The 20,584-nt window shown below is 34.7% G+C and overlaps 1 pseudogene; it reads left to right on the top strand.

The window, feature by feature from the left end:
- Positions 1-7,307: 7,307 nt before the first annotated feature.
- Positions 7,308-18,931, top strand: LOC106800100 (UDP-glucuronosyltransferase 2B31-like; annotated as a pseudogene).
- The last annotated feature ends 1,653 nt before the right edge of the window (positions 18,932-20,584 follow it).

The raw sequence follows: 20,584 nt of genomic DNA, 5'->3' as shown, positions 1-20,584 counted from the left end.
CAGACACAAACATCAATGGAATAGAACTGAAAGCCCAGAATAAAGTCACACATCTACAGACAGTTAATCTTTTTTGAAGGAACCAAGAACATACAACAGAGAAAGGAAAGTCTCTTCAATAAATAGTGTTGGAAAACTGGACAGCCATGTCCAAAAGAATGAAAGTAGAGAATAATCTTACAACATACACAAAAATTAACTCAATACGGATAAAGTCTTGAGTGTAAGACCTGAAACCATAAAACTCCTAGAAGAAAACATAGGCAGTATGCTCTTTGACATTGGTCTTAGTGGTATCTTTTCAAATACTATGTCTCCTCAGGCAAGGGAAACAAAAGAAAAAAATTAAAAAATGGAACTACATCATATTAAAAAGCCTCTGCAAGATAAAGGAAACCATCAACAAAACGAAAAGACAACCCATCAACTAGGAGAAAATATTTGCAAATCATAAATCTAACAAAGGGTTAATTTCCAAACAACATAGAGAACTCATAAAACTCAACAACAAAAGAGTGAAGAACCTGATCAAAAAATGGGCACAGGATATGAACAGATATTTTTCCAAAGAAGATATAAAGATGGCTAACAGGCACATGAAAAGATGTTCAACATCACTAATTACTAGGGAAATGCAAATCAGAAGTGCAATGAGATATTACCTCAAACCCATCAGAATGGCTATAATTAACAAGACAGGATATGACAAGTTTTAGAGAGGATGTGGAGAAAAGGGAACCTTCATACACTGCTGGTGGAAATGCAGACTAGTTCAGCCACTATGGAAAGCAGTATGGAGATTTCTCAAAAAATTAAAAATAGAACTACCATATGATCCATCTATTTCTTACTAGGTATTTATCCAAAGAACATGAAATTTATAATTCAAAAAGATATATGCACCACTATGTTCATTGCACCATTATTCACAATAGCCAAGATGTGAAAGTAACCCAAGTCCCCATCAATGAATGAATGGATAAAGATGTGGTATATATATACAATGGAATACTAGTCAGCCATACAAAAGACAAAATCATGCCATTGGCAACAATATGGATAGACCTGGTGGGTATTATGCTCAGGGAAATAAGTCGGACAGAGAAAGACAAATACCATGTGACTTCATTCATATATGGAAGATAAAATAACAAACAAATGCATACATAGGGAGAATAGATTGGTGGTTACCAGAGGGGTAGGAGATTAGGGAGGGCAAAAGGGGTAAATGGGAACATATATATGGTGATGGATAAAAACTAAGCTGTTAGTGATGAACATGTGCCGTCTATCCAGAAATTGAAATATATTAAAGTACACCTGAAATTTGTACAGTGTTATAAGCCAATATGAGCTCAATAGAATAATTTTTTTAAAAAGAATAAAATACCTAGGAATAATTTTAATCAAGAGGTGAAAGACCTGTACTCTGAAAATTATAAGACATTGATAAAAGAAATAGGAGATGACACAAATAAGTGGAAAGACATACTGTGCTCATAGATTGAAAGAAATTAATATTGCTAAAATGGTCATACTATTCAAAGAAATCTACAGATTCAATGCAATCACTATCAAAATAGCAATGGGATTTTTCACAATACTACAGCAAAGAATCCTAAAATTGTTATGGAATTACAAATGACTAGTAATAGCCATAGCAATTTTGAGAAAGAAGAACAAAGCTTGAGGTATCACACTGCCTGATTCAAGCTATATTACAAAGCTATCGTAATCAAAAAAGTATGGTACTGGCACAAAAGCAGACACATAGATCAGTGGAACAAAATAGAGAGCCCAGAAATAAACTCATGCATATATGGTCATTTAACCTATGACAAACAAGGCAAGACTATACAAGATCATACAGTAGTTGACTTCACTTGTTAAGTAGTAAATAATAGCAACAACAAACAAACACATAGAGACAGAGATTGGACTGGTTGTTACCAGAGGGGAAGAGGAGAAGGAGAAGGGTGAAAGGGATAATTAGGCACATGTGTGTGGTGATGGATTGCAATTAGTATTTGGGTGGTGAACGTGAGAACATGGTGTAATCTATGCAGAAATAGAAGTATAATGAAGTACACCTGAAATTTATACAACATTATAAACCAATGTTACTGCAATAAACAAACAAAAAAAAAGAATATACAAGAAAGAAAAGACAGTATTTCAAATAAACGGTGTTGGGAAAATTGGACAGCTACATGCAAAAGAATGAAACTGGACCACTATCTTCACCATATACAAAAATAAATTCAAAATGGATTAAAGACTTGAATGTAAGACCTGAAACCATAAAACTCCCAGAAGAAAATATAGGCAGTACATTCTTTGACAACGGTCTTAGTAATATTTCTTTGGATGTGTCTCCTTAGGCAATAGCAATAAATGAAAAAATAAATGAATGGAACTACATCAAGCTAAAAAGCTTTTGCACAGAGAAGGACACCAACAACAAAACAAAAAGGCAGCCTACTGAGTGGGAGAAGATATTTGCAAATCATATATTTGATATGGGATTAATATTCAAAATATATAAAGAACTTATACAACTTAACATCAAGAAAACAAACAACCCAAGTAAAAACCTGGCAGAGGGCCTAAGCAGGCATTTTTCCAAAGAAGACATACAGGTGGCCTACAGGCACTTGAAAACATGTAGTGATGCTCAACATCACTAATCATCAGAGAAATCAAATCAAAATCACAGTGAGACAACACCTCACACCGGTAAGAATGGCTATTACCAGAAAGACAAAAAATAATTTTCTTAGTGAGGATGTGGAGAAAAGGGAACCCTCGTGCACTGTTGATGGAAATGGAAATTAGTGCAGTCACTGTGGAAAATAGTATGAAGATTCCTCAAAAAAATGTAAAATAGAACTATCATCTAATCCAGCAATTCCACTCCTAGGTTTTTACGCAAAAGAAACAAAAACATTAACTTGAAAAGATATATGCACTCCTATGTTCATTGCAGCATTATTTACAACAGCCAAAATATGGATGCAATCAAAATGTTCATCGATAGATGAACAGATAAAGATGTGAGATAGATAGATAGATAGGTAGATAGATAGATAGATAGATAGATGATAGATAGATAGATAGACAGAGAATATTATTCAGCCATAAAATGATTAAAATCTTGCCATTTCCAACAACATGGATGGAAAAATGTATTATTCTAAATGAAATAAGTCAGACAAAGACAGAGAATATGACTTCACTAATATGTGGAATCTAAAACACAAACAAATGAATGAATAAAACAAAATGAAACAGACTCATAGATATAGACAACAAACTGGTGGCTGCCAGAGGGGAAGGGGGCTTGGGGGGCAGGTGATATAGATGAAGTGGATTAAGAGGTACAAACTTCTAGTTATAAAATAAGCCACGGGCATGTAAAAGCAGTATAGGAAATATAGTCACGAATGTTGTATTAACTTGTATGATGACAGATGGTAACTAGACTTATCATGGTGATCATTTCAATATATATACAAATATCAAATCACTATGATGTATACTTGAAACTAATATGATATTGTATGTCAATTATACTTTGATTTAAAAAAAACAAACGTCAGTACTAGTAGGTTCAGACAAGATCAACTAGATTACTTGATTCGATTAGAGATTAAATTCAAGATACAAAGAGAAAAACTGAATAGGAATATAACAAAGAAAATATTGAATTAGTAATCAAAAACTACCTACAAAGAAAAAGCTCAGGCCAAGATGGCTTCGCTGATGAGTTTGACAAAAAATTAATATCAATTCTTCAAAAAGATCCTCCAAACAATAGAAAAGGAGGAAACAGTTGTCAACATATTCAATAAGGCCCTGATTTTAAAAACACACAGAAACATCACAAGAAAAGGAAAACAGGCCAATATCTCCTATGAATGTAGATGCAAAAGTCATCAACAATATGTGAGCAAACCAAAATCAGGAATAGACAAAAGGGATTATACACCAAGAAAAACTGAAATTTATCCCAGGAATGCAAAAGTTGCTCTAACAACTGAAAAATCATTAATATAATACACGATTGTCAATAAAATGAAGGACAAAAACTGCATGATCATCTCAATAGACGCAGAAAAATCTTTTGACAAAATCCAATACCTTTCATGATAAAAACACTCAATAAACTAGGAATAGAGGGAAACTTCCTCAAATAGGTAAAAAACATCTACAAAAAATCCACAGTTTGACGTCAAACTTGATGGTGAAACGCTAAAGTTGTTTTGTTCCCCCCTAAAATAAGGAACAAATGAGGAGGCTCACTGTCTTCACTTCTATTCAACATTTTATTGGAGGTTCAAGCCAAAACATTTGGCGAGAGCATAAAATAAAGAAATCCACAACTGAAAGGAAGACATAAAGCCACCTCTATTGGAAGATGAAATGATTTTATATAGAGAAAATATTTGGGAATTCACTAGAAAATATACAGTATACAATTGCAATAAACAATACAAAATGAAATTAAGAAAACAATCTCACCGTAGTCTTATGTCACATAATTAGACGGATACATTCTGAGAAATGCAACATTGGCAATTTCATCATTATGCAAACATCATAGAGTGCGCTCACACAAACCAAGATGGTATAGTCTACTAGACACTTAGGCTACATGGTAAAATCTCATGGGATAATCGTCGTATATGGGGTCCATCATTGACTGAAACATCGATATGCAGCTCTTGACTGTACAATAGCACCAAAAGAATAAAATACCTAGGAATAAATTTTAACAAGAAAATTGCAAAACTTATACTGTGGAAACTACATAACATTGTGGAAATGTATTTAAAAATATCTAAATAAAAAGAAAGATATCTCGTATTCTAGGTTGTAGTGGCAATTCTCCACAAACTGATATACAAATTCATCACAATCTCTATCAAAATCCCAGATGAATTCTTGGCAGGAATTGCCAAACTAATCCTAAAATTCACATAGATATTCAAGGAATCTAAAAATTGTCAAAAAATCTTGAAAAAAAGAACAAAATTAGAGGAATAATACTAATTGATTTCAAAGTCAACTACAAACTACACTACTCAAGAGAGTGTGTTACAGGCATACAGATAAATAAATAAATCAATAAAATAGACATTAGAATCTAGAACTATACTTACACATTGATGGTCAATTGATTTTTGACAGGGGAATGAGCACACTTTTAAATAAATGCTTCTGGAGAAACTGATTATCCACACGTAAGAGAATGAAGTTGGACTGACTACCTCAAATCATATTAAAAAGTACTCAAATGGATCAAAAACCCAAATGTAAAAATAGAACTATAAGACTCTTAAGGAAAAACTAGGTAAAACTTTGTGATATTGGATTTGGCAATGGTTTCTCTTATGACGCCAAAAGCACATCAAACAAATTAAAAATAGAGAAACCAGACTTCACGAAAACTTAAAACATTGTTGTGTCTGGCCCTGTGAAAAAGTGGTTAAATTTTGGTGCTCCCCTTCAATAGCCCAGGTTCCATTCCTGGGCATGGTTCTACACTACTTGTTGGCAGCCATGCTGTGGTGGCATCCCACCTACAGAATCGAGAAAGTTTGGCACAGATTTTAGCTCAGGGTGATTCTTCCTCTGCAAAAGGAGGAAGATTGGCAACAGATGTTAGCTCAGGGCAAATATTCTTCAGCAAAAAAAAAAAAAAAAGATTTTTAAACTTTTATTCTACAAAAGACACCATCAAGAAAGTAAGAAGACAAGCCACATAATTGAATAATTTGTTCATAATTATTCATAATTGAATTTATAAATTCAAAACATTCAATTTTTTGAATTAATATATCATATTTATCATGAAGGATTTATATCCAAATATATTTTTAAAAGCTCTTATAATTGAGTAATAAGAAGACAAATAATTCGATTAAAAATTAACAAAAGTTCTGATTAGATATTTCTTCAAGGAACATATACAAGTAAGGGGGCCAGCCCAGTGGTGTAGCAGTTAAGTGAACGTGCTCCACTGTGGCAGCCCGGGGTTAAGATCCCGGGCGCACACTGACGCACCGCTTGTCAAGCCATGCTGTGGTGGCGTCCCATATAAAGTAGAGGAAGAGGGGCACGGATATTAGCCCAGGGCCAGTCTTCCTCAGCAAAAAGAGGAGGATTGGCGTCAGATGTAGACGCAGGGCTGATCTTCCTCACAAAAATAAAAAAAAAAAAAGATATACAAGTCATAAACAAGCATATGCCAAGGTGTTGAACACTACTGAGATCAGGGAAAGATAACTCAAACCACAATGAAGCATGACTTCACTCCCACTAGCATACCTACAATTACAGAGACAAATAATAAGTGTTGGCAAAGATATAGAGAAATTGGAACCATTATATATTGCTAGTAGGAATAGAAAATGGTGCAGTCACTTTGGAAAATGGTATTGTATACCCTCAAACGTGAAACATCGAGTTACCATATGACCCAGCAATTCTACTTCTAGATATATAAGCAAGAGAATGGAAAACATGTCCACTCAAAGCTTTCACATGAATGTTAATAAACAACATTATTCATAATAGCCAAAAAATGCAAAAACAAATGTTGATCGACCGATGAAGGAACAAACAAAATATGGGATAGCCATACTATGGAATATTATTTGCCAATAAAAAGGAATGAAGCTCTGACATTACAACCCGGATGAACCTTTAAAACAGTATGCTAACTAAAAAGAGCCAGTCACAAAAGACCACGTGTTGCATGATTCCATTTCCAGGAAATGATCAGAATAGGCAAATCTAAAGACAAAAACTAGATTAATGGTTGGATAAGGCTTGGGGGAGGGAGAGAGTAGGGAGTTCCATCTAAAGGGTAAATATGCTTTTATGAGTGATGAAAATGCTCTTAAATTGATTGTGGTGGTGGTTTCACAGTTCTGTGAATATGCTATGAACTGTGGAATTGTATACTTAAAGTTCAAGAAGACAGCAGACACAGGTGCCTCTCCCTTGCCACTGTTCTTGATACTCTTCTAAATACAGGTGACTTCTTATACATACAAGGGCATCACCTCTTAGTGGATGATAGCACTTTTAATCTTAAAACAGACCTTAAACACGTGTATAAAAGTCATCTACCTTTTGGTTTTTGCACTTCTAATCCAAATGCTCTGAATATTCCAACAATGTATTTATTTGGGGGTGTAGGAGTTATATTTTAACTTCCTGATTGATTTCTCCTTGAATATAAGCATAAGCAATTGTAGAAGGGATCAGCAGTTTGCAAAGAGGCATTGAGTTCCGCCAGAATGAATATGAAATGGATTTCAGTTCTTCTGCTGCTACAGCTGAGTTTTTACTTTAGCCCTGGGAGTGGTGGAAAGGTGCTGGTGTGGCCCACAGAATACAGCCATTGAATCAATATGAAGACAATCCTGGATGAACTTGTCCAGAGCAGTCATAAAGTGAGTGTTCTGACATCTTCAGCTTCCATTCTTGTTGATCCCAACAAACCATCTGCTATTAAATTCAAAATTTATCCTACATCTTTAACAAAACATGATTTTGAGGGTTTTTTTTTAGAAAAGTGATTGACAAATGAACATATGATCTGCCAAACGATACATTTTGGACCTGTTTTTCACTAGTGCAAGAATTCTTCAGTCAATATTCTGATTGTATTGAAAAGCTCTGTAAAGACGTAGTTTTGAACAAGAAAAGTATCACAAAATTACAAGAATCAAGGTTTCATCTCATTCTTGCAGATGCCGTTGGACCCTGTGGTGAGCTGCTGGCTGAGCTACTGAATATACCTTTAGTGTACAGTCTGTGCTCCATTCCAGGCTATAGAACTGAAAAATATAGTGGAGACTTCCACTCCCACCGTCCTACGTACCTGTTGTTATGTCAGAATTAAGTCATCAAATGACATTCATGGAGAGGGTAAAAAATGTGATATATGTGCTTTAGTTTGACTTTTGGTTCCAAACATTTAATGAGAAGAACTGGGATCAGTTCCTACAGAGAAGTACTGGCTAAGTCATGTTTTCAGTTGGTAGCTTGAAGTCCTAACTTTCTTACTGCCTTGGAAGGTGAGTTTGTACAGATATAAAGTCTTTTATAAGTGAAATGTTGAAATCAAAATATAAAATCATTCTCAATTTCACAAATATTACAGAAATGCTTAAATTACATGGTCAGTTGCAATCCTTTGGTCCATTACTAGTACAGGACACTCCAGGAAATCATAAACCAAAAATCAAAGCACTGAGGAGTTCATTAAGCAAACACATATCCATTCTTGTTTGATTTTTTTTGTTTGTTTATAATAGGCTTTATTTCATAGAGGAGTTTGTGGTCCTCAGCCGTATTGAGTAGAGATTTACCATATATGCCTTTCTCCCTTACATGCATTGCCTCCCCTATTATCAACATCCTCCGCCAAAGTACATTTGTTACAAGTGATGAAACTATATTGACATATCATTATCATCCAAAGTCAATATTTTTTAGTAGGGTTCCCTCTTGGGGTTGAACATTCTATGAGTTTGGACAAAATTATAATGTTGTGTGTCTACCATTATAATATCATACAGAGTAGTTTCAGTGCCCTAAAACCCTCTCGGCTCTGCCTATTCATCCTACACATCAATTTTACTATAATTTTTTTTCATCTTCAATAAAATTCATTAGAAACCTCACTAAATACCTTAATCAAAGAAGACGTAGATTGAGGAGTTACATATTTCTAAGACAATTGTCTAGGAAGCATTGAGGAAATTGTTTTCTCTTGTATACTTTAGATTCACTGAAAAGTTAAACTATTTTGCCATCGTACCTGAAGGATTCCTTCACAATTGAAAGATATAATGGTTCTATCTCGGACACATGAACTTATAATTTGAGTTTCTAATGATTACACATTCCCTCACTAAGTACTTACAAATCATCTGTTTTAAAGGCCTAAAATTTTGTCAAAAGGTGGACATACAAGTTACTAGTCTAAATTTTTCGAAAACGATGTTTCTCCCTTAAAGATAAAATGAGCCAAAGTTAAGGATGAGCACATCTATTTCTATACTGTATGAAACCTTTCCAGCTGTTTTTTATTTAATATGCAAACATTACTAAACTCCTAACATGAATCAAATGCAGGAGTAGCCATACTTTCAAAAACTCAGTTTACTTGGAAAATCTAGGATCAAGGGGATAGCTTGCTAAATTGTAGAAACTACACTGAATATTCTAGGGAAAGATGTTTCCATGGGTATCGTAGGGTTAATTGAGCAATTGAAATCATTGTTTACATTTGCATCATTTACTTTTGCAGCTTTACAGAGTAAACAAATGCATGTTTAATTCTTTAGTGGTTTAATAATTGTTTATGATTGTGAATACACTGATTTGATGTTAAAGATGGAGGTCTCACACTTTGTTATATATATACACACATATAAACAACATATATAAAATGTATGTTTTGTATATATGTATATGTGTATACATATAGACATAGATATATACACGCATGTATATTTGTATTATGTAACCACAGATACTTTTTTCCCCCCCAAAGCCCCAGTAGATAGTTGTATGTCATAGCTGCACATCCTTCTAGTTGCTGTATGTGGGACGCAGCCTCAGCATGGCCGGAGAAGCAGTGCGTCGGTGCGCGCCCAGGATCTGAACCTGGGCCGCCAGCAGCAGAGTGTGCGCACTTAACCGCTAAGCCATGGGGCCGGCCCACCACAGATACTTTTAAACATTTTTGGCTATATCATTCCAAACTCCTTTCAAAAAATTACCTGGTATGTTCACATCACAATACTCTCATTTCTTTTACTTTTGTTTTCCTTTTTCCCTTCAGGAAGATCCACTACATTATCTTAGTTAATGGAGAAAGCTGAAATGTGACTCATTGGAACCTATGGGGATTTTGAATTTCCTCGCCCATTCCTACCACATTTTGAATATATTGGAGGATATCACTGTAAACCTGCCAAACCCCTGCCTAAGATGACCTATTCCTGTTTGTTTGGTTTGTTTACTTTGCATTTTCAATAGAAATGATTCTGTGTTCTTCATTTAGAATGTTTGACTACAGTGAGGGATATAGGAAGCTAGTTAAAGTGACCTACCAATTAGAAACTCACATATTTCAATACCATTACAAGAATCTGTGATTCATCATCATTTCAGAATAAAATTTTATATCTGGAAGACTTTGGGAATAGGGTCAAATTAAGGCCTCAGTATTCAACACATAAGATAGTATCAGTCATTCATTCAAAGAATATTCTTAAAGTGACTAGCATAGTCCAGAGATAATTGCGTGATATGCAGAGAAGCAGTATATACACAATTTTCCCCGATACACACCTAACATTCTACTTGGAAAGATAGAATACAACCATGTAACAAAAACTGTGTGAAAAGTATAATGATAAGGAAAGACTACAATGCTAAAGAACATCCAGCAGGGATTATCGAAATACAGTGATTAGAATCATAAAGTATACTCTTAATATTGGAAGGGTTATGTCATTATTTTCCAGAGAGAAAAGAACAAATAATGAATTTAAAACAGGACAGAAAAAAATGATTTGTATGGAGTTTTGACAAGATATTCAGGAAATTTTTGGCTCATAATTTTTCTTTTTTTTCTTTTTGTTTTTTGGTAACAGAGTATACTGAGCAATAAGCAAATATTCCAGTATAGAAAATAATAAATTATTTGTAACTTGGCAAGAAAATGGGACTACAAGTCAGAGTAATTCCGTAGTAATTCCAGGCAAGAGGGTGACCAGATTATGTGCTGCAGAAAGCCCTGCTGTACCTCTCCCACTGTGGAACAGGTCCTCCCTGGGGGACTCAATCAGGGGATGATGAAGGCCCCTCACAGCCAGTTACACATAGTACATTCTGCTAGGACATTTTTTCTATGATATGACTTCAGGGCAAAATGTGTCATACATAAACAAACCAGAAACCAGTCACTCCAATAAGTAACTATACATGTATATTTCTGGATTATAAATAGGAATCTTAGGGCTATTTCATGGAAACTCCAAACAGTAATACTAGACTCGTGAATGACAGCAATCCTCCAGGCTTTAAAGAGTGATTTACCGGGGGGAGCTTGGTAAATACTGACAAAGGTTAAGATGAGGTATAAGTTAGCATAGAGCTGAGAGAAAAAAGATGTAAAGTCATTCCAATCATAACAAACTTTTTCTTAGTGCTCATAGTCAGAGAAATAAAGTACTAATGACTAAATTAAAATAATTCTCCAGAAAATCTGCCTGGAATAAACACAAGTGATTTAGTAGAACTGTAATAGTAAAGAATCAAAGGCAAGTTAAGATCCTGCTCTGTGACCTCCTTCCAAAAATCTATATTGGTATTAATAACAGTGCAACCGAAGAGTCTAGGTATAATCTTGTCTAAGAGCATTTCTTCCACACTACTGGATCTATTTCACTTGTTGCTTATTCACATATGCACACACACACGCAGATTTGCAAAAATACACATAATAAAAGAAATCAATCTCATATCAATTGTATCATTCCAAAGGAACTGAGGAATTAGATCTGTTATAAACAGCCACTGAGGAAAACAGAATGGAGGTTCCTCAGAAAATTAAAAATAGAATTACCAGAAGGTCCACAAATTCCACTTCTTGGTATTTATCCAAATCAATTGGCAGTAGGATCCTGATGAGGTATATGCACACCTATCTTCTTAGCAGCACTATTCACAAGAGCCAAAATGTGGAAGAAAACCAAGTGTCCATTGACAGATGAATTAATAAGCAAAATGTGGTATTCACACACAATGGAATACTACTCACCTTTAAAATTGAAGGAAATTATAACATATGCCACAACACTGCTGAAACTTAAGGACACTATTCTAAGTGAAATGGACCACTCGTGAAAAATGACAAATGCCATATGATTCACTTACATAAATTATCTAGACTAGTCCAATTCATAGAAACAGAAAGTAGAATGACAGTTGCCAGGGAATTATTGTATAATGGGTATAGTTTCAATTTGTAAGATGAAAAGTTCTGGAGATTAGTTGTACAAAAACGAGAATGTACATACGACTGAATTGTACACATAAGCAAGGTTAAGAAGGTAAATTTTGTTATGGATATTTTACCAAAATTAAAAATAAACAGGCACTACTCTAGTAATTCCCGATAATAGATGATTTTCTCTCCTTAGTTGTTTGTAACAATCCTTTCAATAGTGTTTGCTATGCTGCTGTTCTTTTGCAATGGAACAAATTACTTCTTCACAGGAAATGGAAGAGTTTCCCAGAGCTCTGGAGAAAATGGTATTGTGATGTTTACTCTGGGATCAATGGTCAGTAACATGACAGAAGAAAGGGCTGATGTGATTGCATCAGCCCTTGCCCAGATTCAACAAAATGTTACATAAAGTAATTCATAGTGGACGACAATTTACTGCATATGTTAATTTTTTTTTTTTTTTTTGTGAGGAAGATCAGCCCTGAGCTAACATCCATGCTAATCCTCCTCTTTTTGCTGAGGAAGACCGGCTCTGAGCTAACATCTATTGCCAATCCTCCTCCTTTTTTTTTCCCCCAAAGCCCCAGTAGATAGTTGTATGTCACAGTTGCACATCCTTCTAGAAGCTGTATGTGGGACGCGGCCTCAGCATGGCCGGAGAAGCAGTACGTCGGTGTGCACCCGGGATCTGAACCCCGGGCCGCCAGTAGCGGAGCGCGTGCACTTAACCGCTAAGCCATGGGGCCAGCCCTGCATCTGTTAAATTTTGAAAAGGGTCTGATTACAGAAATTTCCTGCATGAAAGGTAAACTTCATTATGTTATGATAGATCCAATTTATCTCAGATATGAGTTTAAAAACTAAAGTATACATGGCAGGTGCCAACAGTGCAGAGGGTGTTTTTGATTGACAATAACTTTGGCATTAACGTTGAGATCAGAAATAAGTATATTTAAGAGGTGCAGTGTGAAGTTTTGGTATTATAATGGTATGGTGGGCATGTACAGATATCATCACATTCTGCCCTGTCATTTCTCGTTTTCCGTGCAAGATTCATGAGGGCACTATACACAATACAGATGTTCTCAGAAACAAGTTAAATTTTAACAGTAACATTAAGCAAGAAGTGATGACAGTCTGAAAGGCATCCTGCAGTTTAGGCTTGCCAGGCAATCCAGGCCTCTTTTACTGCCCCTAAATTAAGTATAGGCCTATTCGATGTGCTTTTCAGGATGCAATGCAGAGAAAGGATGACCAGAGGTCACCAAGCTGCATCCAGGTACCTATCCACTCATGATGATTTAAAGAAAGAGAAAAACCAATCTCAAAATATGAAAGAGAAGAAGCTTCCCTTGTAGACTGGACCCTGCTAAAGTCTGAAGCAGGAAGACAAAAGAGAAAGGGTGGAGATAGGTGCAGCCTTTAAGGTGACCCTGTGCTTTAAAAATGTGTTCCCACAAGAACTCTGCTCCTAATCCATCTAAATAATAACACTTCGTGATTGAAGAGGGAGAAGGGAATATAAAAAGGAGTCAACTAGAAGCAAGCCTAGCATGGGAAAATTTCAGGTGTTCTCTTCTCCATAAAATATAGTGTAAAATATTTCTAATATCTAGAACATACCTGGAATCTCTGGGTATTTTTAAACTACTTTTTAGTTTCCTACCTGATATAGCTTTCTGCTTATCATCTATGCTAATTTGTTGAGAAGCTAAGTTACTTTAAGACTCACATAGCAAATAGACATTAACCACTGGTAAATTAGAATATAGCTTCTGAGGAATGCTTGGGAATTCCAAAATCTGCACCTAATTTTGGTACTGGACTTGGAAATGGCTTGGCTATAAAGAAACCATATTAATCATGCTACCAATATTTGGAGCATATTCTTGAAGTATTAACAAAAGTGGAATAAAATCTAGCATCATCATGATATTTGATTTTTTTCAACAGCTATACTGTTATTTATGAAATACCAACAGGCTCTTCTTTTCAACATTTAAAGAATTTTCAAACCTAACAATAGCGATAATACTTGAGACTTATACAAAAAAATTACTACTTGAAATTTTTCTTGGAAGTAGTGATTAATAATTAATGATTTAAAAGAAGATAAATGTACTTACCAAGCAGAAATTATTTATTATTAATAATAAGTTATTAATAATCAGAATTATTTTTTTCTCACATATAGCTGATGGCATACATTTCCCTCTTTCTAAATCAAAAGATGTAAAACTCTAATAAAATAACTTATGGAATAAGTGGATATAAGTAAGCCACTTCTCCCAACACTCAAAAAGAAATAAGCAGGCTAATATAGGGAAGTTGAGAGCTAGTATAATAAATAGTTAAAATAAGTTAGCGGATCAATAGTAATTTGCATTCTTTTGCACTAGAATTATATTGAATGCCTAAAAAATTGTATGTACTTGAATTCAGCATTGAAAATCTCATTTTTCTAATCCAAGTGTGAATCATGATTGCATTAATACTTGAGTAAATATAAAGTAAGTACATAAAAGGTGAGTATTCCTAGTACATCAATGTTTTAGTAGTTCTTGCTACTTAGCATCTCTTGTTCTCATTTCCTCATCTGTCATAATGAACAGGTTTAACTAGATGCCTCCTAATCTATTCAGATTTTAACATGCTATATCTTTTAGATGTTTGACTCATCGAATAAGGTATTTTCTTTATTCTAACAGGTTATATGGAGATTTGATGGCTAGAAACCAGATAACTTAGGGCCAAATACTCGGCTCTGTAAGTGGATCTCCCAGAATGACCTTCTCGGTAAGACTCTGGAAAACAAACACTGAAATGAGAGTAACTCCAAACAGAAGATAATAGTTCAACAGGAAACAAATTTGTTGAAGATTTATTATTGGAGACCTCAAAAAAAATTAACTTTCTTGTATTTATTTCCTAGTTCTACTGGGAAAGGATAAGCTTAACCATTCCTTCCTATGATTCCACCATCACCACCAACTTCCTGCTGCCTTGACACACTACTTATCAGACTGTGACTTCACTATTTCATTGAGAGAGTATATTCTAACATAGCTCCACTCATTTTTCTTTCCATGCATTCTTTTTCTATCCAGAACGTTCTGTTTCAATGTTGTCCGCTTGGCAATCTTGTATTCACTTTTCAATTCTCAAGTCATACATCAATCTTCTATGTAGCCTTCACTTACCTCTAGAGCAGACTTAGGTGCTTCATCCTTTGAGTTCTGAAAGACAATATAGTTTCATGTGTATAATAATCTGTTATCTAAAATATAATGCCTCTTTCCTGTCTTACATTGCTCTACTATCATTTTATTCTAAGATTTATGCTTAACAATTTGCTGAAATTCACCCAATCCTAGGTCATCCAAAAACCAAAGCCTTTATCACTCATGGTGGAGCCAATGGCGTCTATGAGGCGATCTACCATGGGATCCCTATGCTGGGCATTCCTTTGTTTGCAGATCAACCTGATAATATTGCTCACATGAAGACCAAGGAAGCAGCTATTAGATTGGACTTGAACACAATGTCAAGTATAGATTTGCTCAACGCATTGAAGACGGTCATTAATGACCCATCATAAGTATCACGATTTATTTAATAGATAGTATTTACAGATAGATTCATTTGCCAAAGGAGATTATGATTTTCACTCAATTTTTACGAGTCTAATTATGAAATTATGGACATGATTTAACCATTCTTAAATCCACTTTTATTTTCACCCAGACATTTATTTCAAAGCTGTATTTTAACCCCATAGATTTTATGGGTACCCAACTGGTGCAACAATTTCCTACTCAAATAATATAAAGTTACATAGGTAACTGTAAGAAGGATACATTTTTTAAAGCATGATAGAACCAGAGAAGGAAAGAATAATGAACGAGAAGAAATATCATAAACTCTTTCAATTTAGTAGCTATAATCCCTTAAACTATAAATCTCTTTTTATCAAAAATTGATTTTATTATTATCATTATTTTAACAGATCTTATAATGAGATATAATTTACATACTATAATTCACCATTAAAATTATAAAATTCAAATATATGTGGAGGGCCGGCCCCGTGGCTTAGCAGTTAAGTGTACGCGCTCCACTACTGGCGGCCCAGGTTCAGATCCCGGTCGCACACCGAGGCACTGCTTCTCCGGCCATGCTGGGGCCGCTTCCCACATACAGCAACTAGAAGGATGTGCAGCTATGACATACAACTATCCACTGGGGCTTTGGGGGAAAATTAATAAATAAATAAAATTATTTAAAAAAAAATCTTTAAAAAAAGAAAATATATGTGGAATGTTTACAGACCTATGAAACCATCAGAATAATATAAATTTAGGTCATTTTAATCACCACAAAAAGAAACCTGACATGTCTTAGAAGCCACTTCCCATTACCCCCTGCCCAAGTAACCACTAATCAGCTTTCCTTCTCCATAGATTAGCCCTTCTGGACATTTCATATACACTGAATTATACAATATATGGTCTTTGGCAACTAGCGTCTCTCACATAGGATAATGTTTTTGAATTTCTTCACTGTTGTAGCTTTCTTTGCTGAATAATATTCTATGATAAAGACATAGCACATTTTATTTACCTACTTATCTGTTCATGAATATTTTGGTTGTTCCACGTTTGGCTATTATGAATATTGCTTTGTATGCTTCTGTGTGAATATATATAAAGATGTCAGGACTTACAGTAAATATAAACAAAGTAAATCATTTAAAGACAAAGATTGTCAGAAAGGATTTTAAAAGCTAACTATATATACTATTCACAAGGCATGCTTAAATAGACTAGTACAAGAAAATTGTAAGTACAAAGGTAGGAAAAGATCTGTTTTAACAGTAACCAGAGGAAGATGTACATAGCTATACTAATATCAGACATAGTAGACCAGAAGCAATTCTAAAATAAAAGATAAATACTTCATATTGATAAATAGGTTAATCCTTAAAAACAATACAAATTATTAATTTGTAACACCTACTAGTAAATCCTCCAAATAAACTAAGTAAAAGTAGACAAAAAAAACACACATAAATCTATAGTTATAATAGGATGCTTTTAAAGACCTTTTTCTATAATACAGAAAAATATAATAAAATAAGTACATAAAAGGTTTGAAGAACACAATTTTAAAATGTAATCTATTTGTGTATATATTATATACATATATATAACAATGGTGAAAACACATTTTTATAGCATATAGAATAATTAATAGAATTGATCATGCGTGCTGGGGCAAAACTAAGACTTATCATTTGAAAATTTTCAAACCATAAAGAGCATATTATCTGGCCAGAAAAGAATTAAGTGAGAAATCATCAAAAAAAAGAACTAAAAAAACTCTAAATTTTGAAAATTAAGCAATACATTTCTAAATAATTCAGAGTCAACAAAGAAATCATAATCATACAGGCACCATCTTCTCAGCAATTCCCTTCTAGGTATTATGCAACATAAATGTATAAATGTGTAAACCAAAAGACATTTACAAGAATATTTACAACAACATTAGTAGAAATGGTCAAAATATTATTAACAATCCACGTGTCTGTCAATCATTATGAAGAGATAATAGGTGGTACTGTCATACATTGGATATACACAGCAATGGAATTCACCAACAACTGAGATAGACAGGACAAAAACTAATGAGTATTACTCATTAGTTCACCAACAACTGCTACCAAAAGACAAAAATGAGTATTACTATATAACTCCAATATTTAAACCAGAAAAACCAATCTATGACGTGGAAAGTAATGAAGCAGTTAATTTGTAGAAAGAATTAGTTAATAAGAGGCCCAAGAAAATGAGGAGCTTCTAGTAGCTTGTGGTATCCTATATCAATATGTAGGTAGTAGGTGTATTCATTTCATGAAATTGTCTAACTGATTATGAAATTGTGAGCTGTTCACTTAGGATATGTGCATTTTTCTTCTGTATTTGTTACTTAAAGGTATATTTTACAAAATGTATTGAATTTAGAAATCTAGAAAGAGAAAAAAATAAAAAATATGGAAGAAACGTCTAAGAGCGCTTGAGTGTGGCCAGAAAAACCTCTCTGAGAAGTGACACTGAAGCCAAAGCCTCCATCGGGAGTTAGAAGCAAGCCTTGCTGTGTTGCAGGGAAGAGTGCTCCAGGAGAGGGAAAGAGGGGACAAAAAGCGCAAAGGTGCTGAAGTGGGGACACATTTAGCAGCTTCAAAGAATAGCTAGAAGGCCAATGTGCTGACAATGTAGTGTGCATGGGACAAAAAGATTGGAGGAGAAGTTGCCAGGGGTCTGTCCATGTAGGTCCTGTAGGCCAAAGTACAGACTTGGAATCTGTTCTACATGGGATGAGAAATCAGATAGAAATTTTGAGCAGGGAGGTGTCATAATCTAACATGCATTTGAAAAGAATCATTCTGGCTACTGGGTGGAAAATAGACAGTAGAGATATGAACAGAAGAATTGAAACACAGAGATTGGTGAGGCGGCATTTCACCCATGATGACACAATTCCTCTTTAAAAACTTCAAGAGCATCATCCTAAAATGCATTCGTCGTCTGAATTATGGCCCTTTGAACGGCTCTTATCTTGTCCTCTGCTAGAAAATATTTAACTTTCTCACCTTACCTTCATCTTCACTTTTTAAAATATTTGTCATCAAAAAATTCCAATTTAAAAACCAAACTATCTGTGAAGATCCAAATAAAAATATACTTCTTGTGCAATTCTATGATATTTATTTTGAAACATATGTATAACACTTTAAAAACCTTTCATGGGAATGAGATGCTTAGGCAATTAAATTCCTTTCAATGTTGCTCTCTTTGTGTTTCTCCTTTAGACATAAAGAGAATGCTGTGAAATTATCAAGAATTCATCATGATCAACCAATGAAGCCTCTAGATCGAGCAGTCTTCTGGATCAAGTTTGTCATGAACCACAAAGAAGCCAAACACCTGCGGCCAGCCTCCCATGACCTCACCTGGTTCCAGTACCACTCTTTGGATGTGCTTGGGTTCCTGCTGGCCTGTGTAGCAACTGCTATGTTTGTCATCACAAAATGCTGTCTGTTTTGTTGCCAGAGGTTTGCTAAAACAGGAAAAAAGGAAAAGAGTAGTTGTATCTGAGGCCTGAAGCTGGTATGCCTCATATATGGGACTCCTCCAGTTAATTCCAGTAAGATGTTGTGATGTAAAGGTCCCTTCCTCTTCTGACAATACAACCTTCACAATTTAGCTTCTTAGATCAAAATTTATTTTTAAGTGATTCGCTACCTGTTTAATGGTTACAAATATGTTACGCCAAAGAGAAAAAGAGGTGGAAAATAAAATAAAAATAACACTATATGGGTATATTGATATTTATTATTCTAATGCAAAAGGTATACCAAAAGAAAATTATCGAGCTTAACTGTGTTTCAAACATTGCACATAGACACAAGAATATTAAGTACTCTATTCACAACATCAATATTATTGTGCAAATACTCAGAATACTTTAACTTCATGTTGATGCAGAATTTTGTAGTTTTATCCATTGCTAAAGAATCTATTCAATAGTTAGGATTGTGTAAAATGATTCACCCCTTCCATATGTATTGGGAGACCAGTAATGTTGCTTGGCTTTTACTGTGCATCCAGCCTCAGCATCATGCCTTACCTAAAGACATGCAAAGACGTGTTCTTTCACTCAGTTTAACTCCTTTCCCAGTGGAATGTATGTGTATTTACAAATATAGCAACGGCTACTTGCTTCCTTTTGTACAATGGAGCTATTTAAGAAAGAGTTTGGTTTCACTAGCTTCTTCTCATTACCTCACAGCCCTTTAAAAAGATTCACCTGGTTGCTGTCACTCTCATTTTAGCCTTTGATAATTGATGTAACATCCCAATTGTAGGTTTGATAATATAGAACCTGTACTCTAAAGGAATTATTGAATTTTCATTCTCTCCAAATGTATGTGCACACATTGATATATGTCCATTTCTACAAAACAAGGCACAACATCACTTAGATACTTACAGATATGGTGAGCAATTCAATGTGTTTGTTGAAGACAGTTTGAAATAATGATTCTTATTCTATATAACCATACTAGATCAGTGTGTCTCATTCATTCTTTTTTTCCTCAGAAGCTTATTGCCTCATCTCTCCCATTAACCTCATATGGAAACATTAAATCCTTTGGCATGACAGAAAGAGAATACAATCACCATTTGCTTTTAAACCTAGGCACACTATGACTTACAATAATCAACAAAAATGCAAAGAATATAGGAAGTATGTAAATTTTGAAAATATGTAAATCAAACCACAAGGATTCTCAAGGCCTTCCTGAATCATTGAATCATCAAGGATTCATTTTATGCTCAAAGTGCTCCAGGTTGAGAAAAATATGTCTGTGTTTATTGGTCAAGAGACCATCATCGGGCCGGCCTCGTGGCTTAGCGGTTAAGTGCGTGCGCTCCACTACTGCCAGCCGGGGTTTGGATCCCGGGCGCGCACCGACGCACC

The sequence above is a fragment of the Ceratotherium simum genome, chromosome 8 (genome assembly GCF_057802395.1).
Source record: "Ceratotherium simum simum isolate JZ-2026a chromosome 8, ASM5780239v1, whole genome shotgun sequence".
NCBI lineage: Eukaryota > Metazoa > Chordata > Mammalia > Perissodactyla > Rhinocerotidae > Ceratotherium > Ceratotherium simum.
The sequence above is the reverse complement of the archived record's forward strand: the minus strand, read 5'-3'. Positions and strand labels throughout refer to the sequence as shown.